The sequence below is a fragment of the Lepidochelys kempii genome, chromosome 1 (genome assembly GCF_965140285.1).
Source record: "Lepidochelys kempii isolate rLepKem1 chromosome 1, rLepKem1.hap1, whole genome shotgun sequence".
Classification (NCBI taxonomy): domain Eukaryota; kingdom Metazoa; phylum Chordata; order Testudines; family Cheloniidae; genus Lepidochelys; species Lepidochelys kempii.
This window is the reverse complement of record NC_136380.1, coordinates 221,260,912-221,274,387: the sequence shown is the minus strand read 5'-3', so window position 1 is coordinate 221,274,387 and position 13,476 is coordinate 221,260,912.

Genomic DNA, 13,476 nt, shown 5'->3' with positions numbered 1-13,476 from the left:
CCATTGAAATCAATGGGCGTAAGGCACCTAGGGACAGATTTTTAGGCACCTAACTCCCACTGATTTAATCAAAAGTACAGAATATTTTGGGGAAATTTTCAAGCAAAGGGTCGATTTTCAATATCAGTCAGTGCTGGCCTAACTCCTCTCTCAAAATCCGATCTGGTCTCTAACTCCCAATGATTCCATTGGGAGTCAGGCACCTAAACACCTTTTAAAATCTGGCTCTTACTGCCTATATGCAGTGACCTTTAACTTTCCTACAGGTGTTTATCTTAGATGGAACATAAACATAAATTTGGGTGGAAAATTTGAGAATCACCTTGGGTGCTTTTTCAAAGTTCAAATATCTGGATAAGGTTCAGTGCAGAAAAGGTCTCAGAGATGTAAAATCTGGTAAAATCTGATTTAATCATTTTTCAATTTCAGAGACTTTGTTTGGGATTTCAGAAATGTTTAGCAGTGGCCTAACGTTGACCCCAGGAAGAGTTAAGCCAATGGTGAGTGTGAGGGTTGCGAGCCCTCCAGGATTCTCCTAGAATCTCCAGGAATTAAAGATTAATCTTTAATTAAAGATTATGCCATGTGATGAAATCTCCAGGAATTCGTCCAACCAAAGTTGGCCACCCTAGTGAGAACTACTGAAAATTCCACTCTGCATTTGAAATTTTCTCCCAAAATATTCTGATGAAACACTTCAAAACAAACACACAAAAATTTTCAAACTAATCCAGAAGAACACGTTTTCATATTGATTCACATCAAATAGAAGCAAAATGAAAATGTTTCAATTTTGAGGCTTTTTCCTCCTCTCTATCTATTTACTCCTGGAAAGGGGATAGAAAAGATGGAGGAAGGAAACAAAAAAAGGAAAAAAAAAATCATTCTGATTCTACTCAGTTCAAATTAAAATGAAAATTTTTCATTTTAAACTGTTTTGTCTAAAATCTGGAAATGTTGAATGATGCAAAAATTTTATACAGAAATGTCCATACTGTTTGAAAAGGCATTTTTCATTGAAAAATGTGATTAATAATTTTCAGTCAGTCCTAAAAAGAGGAATTAAAGGCATAGCCAATCCAGCATCCTAAACCATATACTTTCAGAATAGTATACAACAATCTGTGTTATGCACTGCAGTGCACACTACATGTTATTTTGTTATGGGTAATGCAAGCAAGGATAATGCAACGTAGCAGATTAACATTCAGCATCACACTTCGTTCTGTTATTTTTATCCTGCTGTTTCTTTCACTCACCAACTCATGACTCACACCCTTCCCAGACTGGAATTTCCATCCCAGTACTGTGTCTCATTGGGTGTGCTGTGGACTGCTATGCCCCGGGAAGCCTTCTCAAGAACAGCACCACTGTCTCTGCTCCAGGTCACTCTAGAGAACAAAAAAGTGTATCACAATTACTGTGGCTACTGCAGTCTGTTTAGCAAAGTGCTTTTAGCATTCAGTGGGGATATGGCATTGATTTAGCTTATTACATAAGTGTCAGAGTAACAGCTGTGTTAGTCTGTATCCGCAAAAAGAAAAGGAGTATTTGTGGCACCTTAGAGACTAACCAATTTATTTGAGCATGAGCTTTCGTGAGCTACAGCTCACTTCATCGGATGCATACTGTGGAAACTGCAGCAGACTTTATATACACACAGAAATCCGATGAAGTGAGCTGTAGCTCACGAAAGCTCATGCTCAAATAAATTGGTTAGTCTCTAAGGTGCCACAAGTCCTCCTTTTCTTTTTACATAAGTGTCAACACTTAGGAACCTAGATGATAGAAACACCGAAGACAGGTAGATAATACAAATACAGAGAGACCATCGCATGGATAACCTACATTTCAGAAGCCTTTATGAAGGCTCTTGTGAGATGGGCAAATGAAGTTCAGTGTGGATAAATGCAAAATAATGCAAGTTGGAGGGAAAAGCTTAAATGACTCCTAAACCTTACAAGGTTCTAAATTTGCTGTATCAACTTAAGACAGTGACCTGGGTGTCAGTTGAGACAGTTCAGTGAAGACCTGTGCTCCATGGGCAGCTGCATTAAGAAAAAAAGCTACCACAATGTTAGGATGCATAAGGAATGAGATGGGGAATCAAACTGAAAATATTATAATGCCTTTATTCAGTGATGCCACCTGGTCAGGAATAGCATGTGAAGTTCTGATCATTCCTTCTCAATCCATGACCTCTTACTCTCTTAGGTGGTCCAACCTTTCGTGGCTACAGTGGGGCATAGGACCCTTCCCTCCAACCCACATCGCTGCTTAGGATGTAAATGGGAAAGCAAGCTCCATATGGCCACTACTCCCACTGCAATCAAATGGGTGAGGATGGGAGCAAAGAGGGGCAGGAAGAGGGAGAATCCTTGGCTCCACTCCACATTCTGTGTGAGCCTGTGGAACTGAGCTGGTATGGACAGGAAGTAATCTGCCCCTGTTCTGGGGCCGCAGCAGATGACTTGCCCATGCAGCAAGGGGGAACAGAGAGGCACTTGGACTTTCTGATTTACAACTCCTCCCCTGCACTGCTGCTGCGGTTGCACACATATGCACTGACCCTTACACAGGGCTGTGCCTAATGGCACAATCTAGCTCTTCATCTCTCCAGTACTCCCAGTCAGATCCCTGGGCCCTCTGTTCTCCCTCAGTCTTTCATGCCTGGTCCTACAGACACCCCCAAAACCTTCCCAAGGAGACGCCGAAGCATGATGCACTCCCATGAAAGTTACATTATGTTCTCTGCAGATCCATTAGCTTTGTAGCAAGCTTAATCTCCTGTCAGCTCAATTTTCAGCAGGTTCTTCTAGGTCCACTGCTGATGGTGAGCTAGACAGTCATACAGCAGTGCCAAGTGGCCTGCCATTGCCAGAGACATTTTACTGCTCTATAAGCTGATGCTACGTCAGGTCACCCGTTGTGTCCTCTGTTCTACTCTCTCACCCAGCCCAAAGCTAGAGTACGACTAACTGGCTGAAAGGGAGTGGATGTGCAGCAGAGGGAAGGAAGATTGAAGGCTTACTCATACTCCCCAGATTCAAATGTCAGGGCCTTCCATCAGTCCAAATAGCAGGACATCCTGAATGTGGAAGCATGTCCTTAGCACACCAGTCATGTCATTGCCTCTCACCATCTTTCCCAGCTGTAGAAACCCTGAAGCAGAAGCCTGAAGAGGCTGTGGTTACTGACCTGAAATGAAACCTATTGCCATTTTAATGATAATTTTTTTAGTGGGAAAGCTAAGGGAATCAAAGTAGACCAAAGAAGAAGCAGTGCTCTCAAAGCAGTGCAGCATCCTGCTGTCAGCACCTGTGAATGTTCGATCCCAGCTGCAGTATCCCAGTACCCTGGTGTTACTGAATCAAATCAGTAACAGGTTGTGCTTGTCAAACCCTGCTCAGAGGCACTGTTCAGCAACACCTGTCCTGTGCTTTAGCCTCTTGTCCTGAGCCTACGTTTTTCCTGAGCTTGTAGCTCATTTGACTTGAACTAGTACCATCCTATCTAGGTCATTCTGACATCTAACTGTCTGATTTGAGTGGGACTCTGACAATATCTTGCTAGATTCTCCCAAGCACCCCAGCCTCTTCCCACCATCTGAGAGGTGCAAAGGTGCTGGAAATCAGCCAGTCTGGCCACTGCTATGAATCCGCCTGGCAAGGGGGAACTCTCCATTGTCACAGAGCTGTGTACTGAGGCCTTGTGCTAGACCCATCCCATCCACTCAACCCCAGCATAGCGAGAGGGAGGCAGGTTGGGTGAAATACACTGTGCTTTATCTGTGACTCAACTGATGTATGGACCATCAGGGAACATAGCCAGTTGGCAACAGTTAGAGCACCCCCAGGTTGCTCTCACCTGTGCCAGAGTGTCATCGAGAATCAGGGAGCCATAATCAGCTTCCTATTCCCCCCGACCCTTTTGTTGAGTCAAATGGAAGCGCAATGACATTGAGCCATCAGGGCCTGACAATAAATTATTCTGGGTCATCAGGGCCTGAAAATAATTTGTTCCTTAAGGACAAGTCCTATTTTAGTGCAAGACCTATAGGTAGCTCCCTCACTCCTAGTTTTGATACCAAAGATGTTTCTTAATCTACAAACTGGTTTGTCTTTCTCATTTGAAAAGAGGCTTTAAATAGGCAGCCTAGGAAAGATGTAACTAGGAAGTCGGTCTCTTAGCCCTGGTCTACACTACGAGTTTAGGTCGAATTTAGCAGCGTTAGATCAATTTAACCCTGCACCCGTCCACACGACGAAGCCATTTTTGTCGACTTAAATGGCTCTTAAAATCAGTTTTTCTGTGCTCCTCCCTGACAAGGGGATTAGCGCTGAAACCGACATCGCTGGGTCGATTTTGGGGTAGTCTGGATGCAATTCGACGGTATTGGCCTCCGGGAGCTATCCCAGAGTGCTCCATTGTGACCGCTCTGGACAGCACTTTGAACTCCGATGCACTAGCCAGGTACACAGGAAAAGCCCTGGGAACTTTTGAATTTAATTTCCTGTTTGGCCAGCATGGCGAACTCAGCAGCACTCAGCAGCACCATGCAGTCCCCCATGAATATTTCTACGCTCTCCCTATCATCTCCGTCCCTGAGGTTATCACAGATTAGAAGGCGAAAAAAATGCACTCGCGATGACATGTTTTCCGAGCTCATGCAGTCTTCCTGCACTGATAGGGCACGGCTTAATGCATGGAGGGATTCGGTGGCAGAGGCCGGGAAAGAATTGCTGTGTTTGCTTAACAGCAAAAGTATCATGCCTCGCTAGCGATCCTGCCCGAGCCAGGTCGCTGTGTCAGCCTTGGGCGGGGGCATGACCGCTGTGTGAGCAGGAAGGCCACAGATATAGACATTGCATGAGGTAGCTTCTGTAGCTAGAGAAAACAGTCCTGTGCATTCGGCAAAGTCTGGGGCAAAAAAGGAGAAGCCCCATGACACACCAAACTATTAATAATACACAACCACACGTTACATAAGGTATAATAGGGAACACGCAAGGGATACGTTCAAGTTGGGTTTCCATAGTGTAGTGACAGGTTTCAGAGTAACAGCTGTGTTAGTCTGTATTCGCAAAAAGAAAAGGGGTACTTGTGGCACCTTAGAGACTAACCAATTTATTTGAGCATGAGCTTTCGTGAGCTACAGCTCACTTCATCGGATAATGAAGTGAGCTGTGGCTCACGAAAGCTCATGCTCAAATAAATTGGTTAGTCTCTAAGGTGCCACAAGTACTCCTTTTCTTTTTGCATAGTGTAGTGGTTATCACATTCACCTTTTTCTGACTCCCCTCCTGCATTTTTAGTCTTAGAACAGACCGCCCTGTGAAATTTTACTTTAAATTATATGAATTATGAGTTAAATAATATGGAAGCTCTCTCTAAGTTATAGTCCTGGGTTCCTTACCCTTTCAGCTGCTCTGATAAATTAACATTTTTGTTAGGGGCGGGGGGAAATTTTCATGAAGCCTTTTATAGGGACTAAATGCTATCTAGGACTCTGAAATAATCTTAACGTGGCCCACAGAGTGCAACCCTTCATTCTGGATTTGTCATTCCACAAGTTGAACTGCTCCTTACTACAGTCCAGGCTTCATGAGCCATGGGAGCAAGGGGCAGGCTGGGGTAAGTGCTACCGCGTGGTGCTGCCGGCTGGTAGAGCAGCCTGAGGCAGAAGCCTCCAGCTCACATGATATTCCAGGCAGGACTGAATCTCCATGAGATGAAATTTAAAGAAGAGAATGACCTGGAGTCACTCCTATTCGGTGCTCTAAGAGGAGGATAGCCATGTCCGTCCAGGTGCCCCGATCAACCTCACCGAGGTCTGCCAAGAGCACCCAGGAGACGTACGACGGCTATCAGTCCTACTGCACGGTCTGCCACGAAGGCAAGGAGCTGCTGCTGTGTAGCAATGCCATACCTTGTAGGCCAGCAGCACCCGGGAGACATACGGTGATGGTGAGCTGAGCAGGCTCCATGCTTGCCATGGTATCGCAAGCATGGCAGCAGGCTTAGCGGGGCTGACGGCCGGGATGCCGGCTGGCAGGAGCTGGTGGACAGAGCCCCAGACCAGCAGCGGGATGGGCCGCAGCCGGTCTGGGGTTCTGTCCACCGGCCCTGCTCAGCCCACTGTCTGCCTGGGGTTCCAATCATCCAGACAGGCAAGGGGCTGAATGGGGCCAGCAGACGGGCCCCCGGAAAAAAGGCGCGAAACGATTGTCTGCCGTTGCTTTCACAGAGGGAGGGAGGGGGGCCTGAAGACATGTGCCCAAAACCACCCGCGACAATGTTTTTGCCCCATCAGGCAATGGGAACTTAACCCTGAATTCCAATGGGCAGCGGAGACTGGGGGAACTGTGGGATAGCTACCCACAGTGCACCGCTCTGTAAGTCGATGCTAGCCATGGTAGTGAGGACACACTCCGCCAACTTAATGCACTTAGTGTGGACATAAGCAATTGACTGTATGAAATTGAATTCTAAAAACCGACTTCTATAAAATCGACCTAATTTAGATGTTAAGGCAAAGAAACGGGCACCTAGGGGGTCTGGACTCCTAACCCTCTCAGTTGCTATATCTCATTGGCTGACTTTGACCAAGTCACTTGTCTTCCATGTACCACACAACGGCAACTTCATGGTACATGAAGGACCACACTAGAATATAAATGTTGGCTTGGCTTGAGATGCACTGAAGAAAAACATTTCAATAAGAAGCATGTAGAGACACTAGTCACTTTGCTGAATGCATCATTGAAAGGTACAGTAATAGGAGCAGGGTTAGAGACTTAATAGAACAGAATAGGCTCTTTAAAGGGGCAGAAATCTTCCCCAATATAAAGTGATACCATTTCGGTATAGTAATTTAGCTGGTGTGACAGTTGAAGGAAAGGAATCCCAGAAGAAATTAGCACTGCCATTTTATTCTCCTCCTTTATCCGCATCAGACATGTCCCTTGATTTTTGAGATTTTATGTTTTCTCCATGTTGTGTCGAGGCCTCCAAATTAAGAGAGCTCAATTTTCTGGAGCTGGAATTTTCTTTTCCAGGAGACATTGTGTGTGTTTTCCCTGACTATCTGCCCTCAAAAATCCATGAGCAAATGTGGGATTCTGCATTTTTTGGCTGATTTAGGCCACATTTATATTTAATCTGACCCTGAATGAACTATTTTCAGAGTAGCAGCCGTGTGAGTCTGTATCCATAAAAAGGAAGGAGTATTTGTGGCACCTTAGAGACTAACACATTTGTCAGATCATAAGCTTTCGTGAGCTACAGCTCCCTTCATCGGATGCATACATGAACTAGTTGGTTATCTTGCTGGAATTTAAGTGAGATCAGTTACAGAGAGGAAGCCAACAGTCTTTCTTATTACAGGTTTCCATTGAAAGAGTAAGTCATCATATATATCACTGAAACCTGATGCTGATATTTAGGATTGTACAGTGCATCCCTCAGAAAGGTACAAGAGTCTGATTTCATTCTGTTGCATTCAATATCATAAAGTCACTGACAAGTGTTTTACAGGTGTTCTTTATATAATGTAACAGTATTGAACCTACTCTTCAACTCCATGAAGTCAATAGCGAAGTCCCAGAGACTTCCATGGAATCAGGACTGGGCCCACTATTTTCCATACAGAGACTCACAACTAACCTGCATGTGTTAGCTGTTCAAATTTGTTAGGGTTAGATTATCCCTTTCACTTCCAAGCATGGGAGAGAACTAGACTGAGTAGATCTGACCTGGCATACAGGGAAAGATGGGAGTAATAGCTCTGTGACATCATCTGTCCCTCTCCCTGGTCCTGAGGAAACTCCATGGTGAAGGTACTCTCTCTGTGAATCAGAAAGGAGAACTGGAGCATCACCCTCCCAGAACGTGCAGGGATTACCCAAGCAAAATAATACCGATCCTGTCAACACAAAGTGTGGTGTCCTTCACCATGCAATTAACAATTGCCCCTCCACAAAGACGGAGTTTGGAACAGTGGGGACTACAGGAAGGTACCTCCACTCTGATGAGCCTCTTAAAGTCTGTCAGAGCTAGATTCCTCTTCTGGAGACTTTATAACCAATTTGATTGAAATTATTGGTGCTTGTTCAAAAAACGGTGTCATTCATAAACAAACTGTTATGTTCTCATCATACACATAGGGTATGTCTACACTACAGGGACTATATTTGCATAGCTATGGTACTGTAGCTATGCTGGCATAACCTGGTAGTGTAACACCGTCTACACGGACAGAAGGGTTTTTTTCCAGCAGTGTGGGAACACCACCTCCCCTAGCGATGTTAGTGAGATCAGTGAAAGCATTTTTCTGTTAACCTTGCTGCATTCATCTTGCTGTGGTTTTTTCACACCCCTGAGTGAGGTAATTCTGCCAGCCTACATTTTTCAAGTATAGACTAAACCCCAGAAAAGTTAGATAAAAACATAAATACACTTGCTGGAAGACTGCAATATAACACTACTTTATTTCACAGAATTCAGAACAAGAACTCATAAGAACCCAAGAAGATTGAGAGAGAGAGAGAGAGACAGAGAGAGACAGAGAGAGACAGAGAGAAAGAGAGAGAGAGAAAAGCAGGTAGGTCCCTAAGGCAATGAGGTACAGCTGACCCCACCTTGCTTTAAGCTGGCTTTTTCCAGACTTACTGTCTGCTGACTGACTAAGATGACCCAGATCACATGGCTTTGGTAAGAGCCCTCATTCCTGCAAGCAGAACTAGGAAATGGCTCACATTTAAAATGATAGCTAGTCATTTTTAGCCAGTTTCCAATATACCACACAAACAAAATTTGTTAGATTGAAAGTATGTTTCATTGTAGTCCAGTGAACAGCCAAACTACAACATTACACTTTTGCCATACAACTTCTGCATTTCTTAAAAAATACAATCATTAAAATACATGGCAATGAAAAGTTAACGTGTCCAGTCAGTTCCTCATGGCTTTATAATCCTTCATCACTCACCATCCACCCGATAAACACCATTTACCAACCTTACTTTTGCCTCCTAAAATTTGAAAACACATGCACAATGGTGAAAATAACACATTGTTAGGAGACTGAAAAATACCATTTTGTATTCAAGGGATTCGTTTTCAATAGCCTCCCAGTAATTTGTTCCTGTGACATCTGAATATGTTTTCAGAAGGGTACATTCAGATTGGGTGGGTGTTGTGGTTGGGTGGACCAATATCAATAACTTTCACTAGTGCAGACTTGAGAATAAATCATCAGTTTTCATCAGGGCAAAAGGCTAGTAGTGGTGTGCTTCAAGCTTCTGTACTAGGTCTCATGTTGTTTAAAACATTTATAATGATCTGGAAAAGGGGATGAATAGTGAGGCAATTAAATTTGTAGATGGCCCAAAGTTATTTAGGACCAGAAAGACTATAAGGAACTTCAGAGAAATCTAAACAAGTTAGTGGAATGGACAACATGATGGGCAATGGCCAGTGAATATTTCAGCGGGGGGGGGAATTAAACCACCCTTACATTTTAAGGGTTCTAAATTAACTGTATCCACTCAAGAAAGGGATTTGGGGCATCACTGTAAACAGCTCAAGGAAGAGCTCTGCTCTATGTGCACCTGCACTCAGAAAAGCAACCAAGATGTTAAGATACATAAGGAATGAGAGGGAGAATAATTAAAAAAAAATATTATGATGCCATTGTACAAATCAATGGTGCAGCGTCATCTGGGTACAAAGACAATGAGAATTATCACAGGCCTAGAAATATTGTTATGTGAAAAGAGAATGAAAAGACTGGGATTGTTTATTTTAGAAAGGAGATGAATAAGGGAATACATGATAAAAGTCTATAAAATAATGAATTGTATAGATAAGGTAGATTGGAAGCTTCCGCTATCTCTGTCTTATAACACAAGAACAAGGGGACATTCAATCAAAATAAGAGGTGGGAAACTTGAAATCAGTAAAAGGAAATACTTTTTCACACAACGGGGAACTAAGCTGTGGAACTCACTGCCACAAGAAGTAGTTAAGGCCAAGAACTTAACCAGATTCAAAAAGGGATTGGCTATTTATATGGATATTACGAATACCCAGAGTTATCATAAATGACAATAAAAAATTGGGAGGGATATTAAACTTTGTGCTTTAGGGCTTATGCCAGTCTCTAACTATTAGAGACCAGGATGAGACCTAATGGCTACTGTCAGGCAGGATACTGGGTTAGACGGACCACTGTCTGACCCAATATGGCAAGTCCTATGTTCCTAAATCAGGCCCTGTGCAACCCAATATTTTAAATAGAATGAAATCTAATAGCAATAGAACTTAACCTTTTTTAGTAGTCAGTCATCTCAAGACAAACATGAAAGCACCCCTTGAATTAGACATAGATGAGTTGCTTTTCAATTCTGGTGTCATTTGCAAATTGGATCATGGTTGAATGTACACCAAAGAAATGCATGACAAAGAGAGATGTGAGGCATCTATGCTACATGAATAGATGGACATTTATTTATTATTCATTACTATTATTATTCAGAAAGCATCAGGAAACCCTAAGAGTCTTGGAAGTACCTAAAAATAGCAGGGTGCATCACTGCTTGAAGACTGACAGATGGAACTCTACATTGGTGCAACTACTTTAAAAGAAGAGTTAAGGAAGAACAAAGAGCGAGAACATCTGAGTCTTGCTACTTTGTGGAGGAGAACATCAACAAGATAGTATAAAGCCCCCTCATCTCTTCCAGCGGTTTCACTTTTGCTTCGCTGCTGTGACAGAGGGAGCTCCACAGGCCAGAGCTGAAAATAACTGCAAAGCCAAGAAAGAAGAAAATATTTAGGATGAGATTTTCAAAAGCATACAGCATTAGCACAACTGCAACCACTGAAATCGATGAACTTCCGCTGGCTTCATGGGAGCACAGTTATGGCAATACAAAGTGCCTTTAAAAATTCCAGGCTTATTTTTTAATGCAGTGAGTTCATTTAGAATTAATGTATCTGAACTGACATGTTTGCTCCAATAGTTATTTCTGGTACCCTTCAAAATACTTCTTAACATCCTCTTATACTGTGGTATTATGATGCACTGCAATATCAGATCATCTGTGATATGCTCTCAGATTGATTTTAGAGGGAAAATACAAAGCACCACTTGACTCAGAACTCCTTCTGCAATTCTATTTTCCAGGTTAAACGTTATGCACTGACAGTGACATCAGGCCTTATATAATGTCATGTGATGTCTTTCTAGACAGTCTAGATGCAGACTGAATCACAACTTTGCTTTAGAGTTGACAATGAATAATAATTATATTGCCTCCAGCCTTTTCCAAAATGCTTTCTCATCTCACTGCTAGTTCAGAGCCACACTGAGGCCCTCATAGACGTCAGTGGGAAAATGCCGGTTGAAGTCAATGGGAGCAGGATCGTGCTCCTGGGGCTCAATCCTGCTCTTATTGAAGCCAATGGCAAAAGTCTCTTTGATCTATATGGTGCAAAACCAGGCCTTTGGGGTTCAAGTTATAGAACAAACCAAAGAGGTTTCAGCAGGTTTGTGTGTGACCTGAATTCTGTCCCTCGGTGTGCCTTCCGGGCAGGAATAGAACAGAAATTTTCACACCTTAAAGGATTGGTTTTACTCTCCAGTCAGTGTTTGCCTATAATGCCCATGAACCTTGATGAGACCTATAGTACGTTTGCACATCAAGCACTATAGTGCAACCGCAGCAGCCTCTGTGCCTTCTTTGGGCCTTGTCCTCCAGGATGCTGAGCACATTCTGGGAACTGCTGATGGCTTTTAACTCCCAATGACTTCAATGGGCATTGAGGGCACTTAGTACCCAACAGGAGGTACTCAACACCTTGCAGAATTAGGCCTTGGTGTAGGTGTATAGATGACTATAGATGATGGGTAACATTTCATTGGTTATTTAGGAATCTAAGGGTTTGTCTACATGGTGGGGTAATGTGTTCTATGGGGGTACGGTTTCTAAAGCACACTAATGTGTTGCACATTAATTGGTCCATGTAGACCCTGCTGGTGTGCTCAAACAGCACTATGTTAAAGTGCACTAGGGAACCATTAGTGCACACTAGCAGGGTCTACGTGGACCAATTAATGCACAAGACATTAGTGCACGTTAGAAATCACACCCCTGTAGAGCACATTACCCCACATGTAGACAAGCCCTGAGTGCCACTTGCTTTCAGTGACTTTCCTAAGCATCTATGTGCCTTTTGAAAATGGGATTTAGTCCCAGATACTCAAAAGGTATTTAGGTACCTAATTCCCATTGATTTCAAAAGGTGTAAGGCTTGGTCTGCACTTGAAAGTTGTACCAGTATAACTATTTCATAGTGGTCTGGGGTTTTGTACTGGTAGAGTTATACTGGTACAACCCCTATTGCAGGCATAGTTATACTAGAACAGGAATCAGCAACCTTTGGCACGTGGCTCATCAGGGAAAGCCGCTGGTGGGCCAGGACGGTTTGTTTACCTGCAGCATCCGCAGGTTCAGCCAATCGCAGCTCCCACTGGCCGTGGTTCGCCGTTCCAAGCCAATGGGAGCTGCAGGAAGAGGTGGCCTGGCCTGCGCCACTTCCCACAGGCCCAGTTGGCCTGGAACGGTGAACCGTGGCCAGTGGGAGATACTTTGCGCTGTTCTGGGAACACAAAGGGAGAGGAAGCCACTCACAAGCCCGCTGTTGAAGATATCCCCAGAGTGGGGAGTGGACACAAAGAAAACATAGCTGGCTCCCAGACACAATTTAGAGCAGCGCCTGGGTTGCTCTAATCTGCCCTGAGAAGTGTAATTGGTTGTTGATTCTCATCTTCTCTTTAGTTTTCCCTTCTCCTGAGCTGCCCTTGTTGGCTATTGGGGGAAGGGGGCGAGGAGGGAAAAGGGAGAGAAGCCATCCTTTCCTAGGTACTCCCTTAGGCTTAGGCAAAGCCAGTCAAGCTCCTATCCTGCTCTCCCTGGAGGGTCCCATTGCTCAGCAGGGAAGACCCTGATCCCTTCCCCCTAGTGACAAGACTGATGCAAACACTTCCATTTAATAATCACAGGGTGTGGTTCAAAGAATTCCTTTCCAATGATCATTAAAAACATATTTTCTTTTTGAAACAGTCACCTTCGAGGGTCACAATTTACATCCCTGAGGGCTGTAAGTGGCTCCCAATACACACATTAGATACCACAGCTGCAGCCAAATGTATTCTGTTATATAGTGCATAAACTGATTGTATAAATGAGGCATGCATGAATGTGTTGTTTTCACAGTAGTTAATCAAGGAAGCAATGTTGTTTTCCCAGAAACAAATAGAGTGTTTATCAAAAGTTCCTGGCCATATTATAATAAGAGGTTTAAGTGGAGCATGAAGGTACAAAAAAAGACCTTGGGCAGATTTTCTGCCAGTTTATGTGGTCAACATCCAGATATGAAACAACCTCTTCTTCATTTAGGCCCAGATTACAA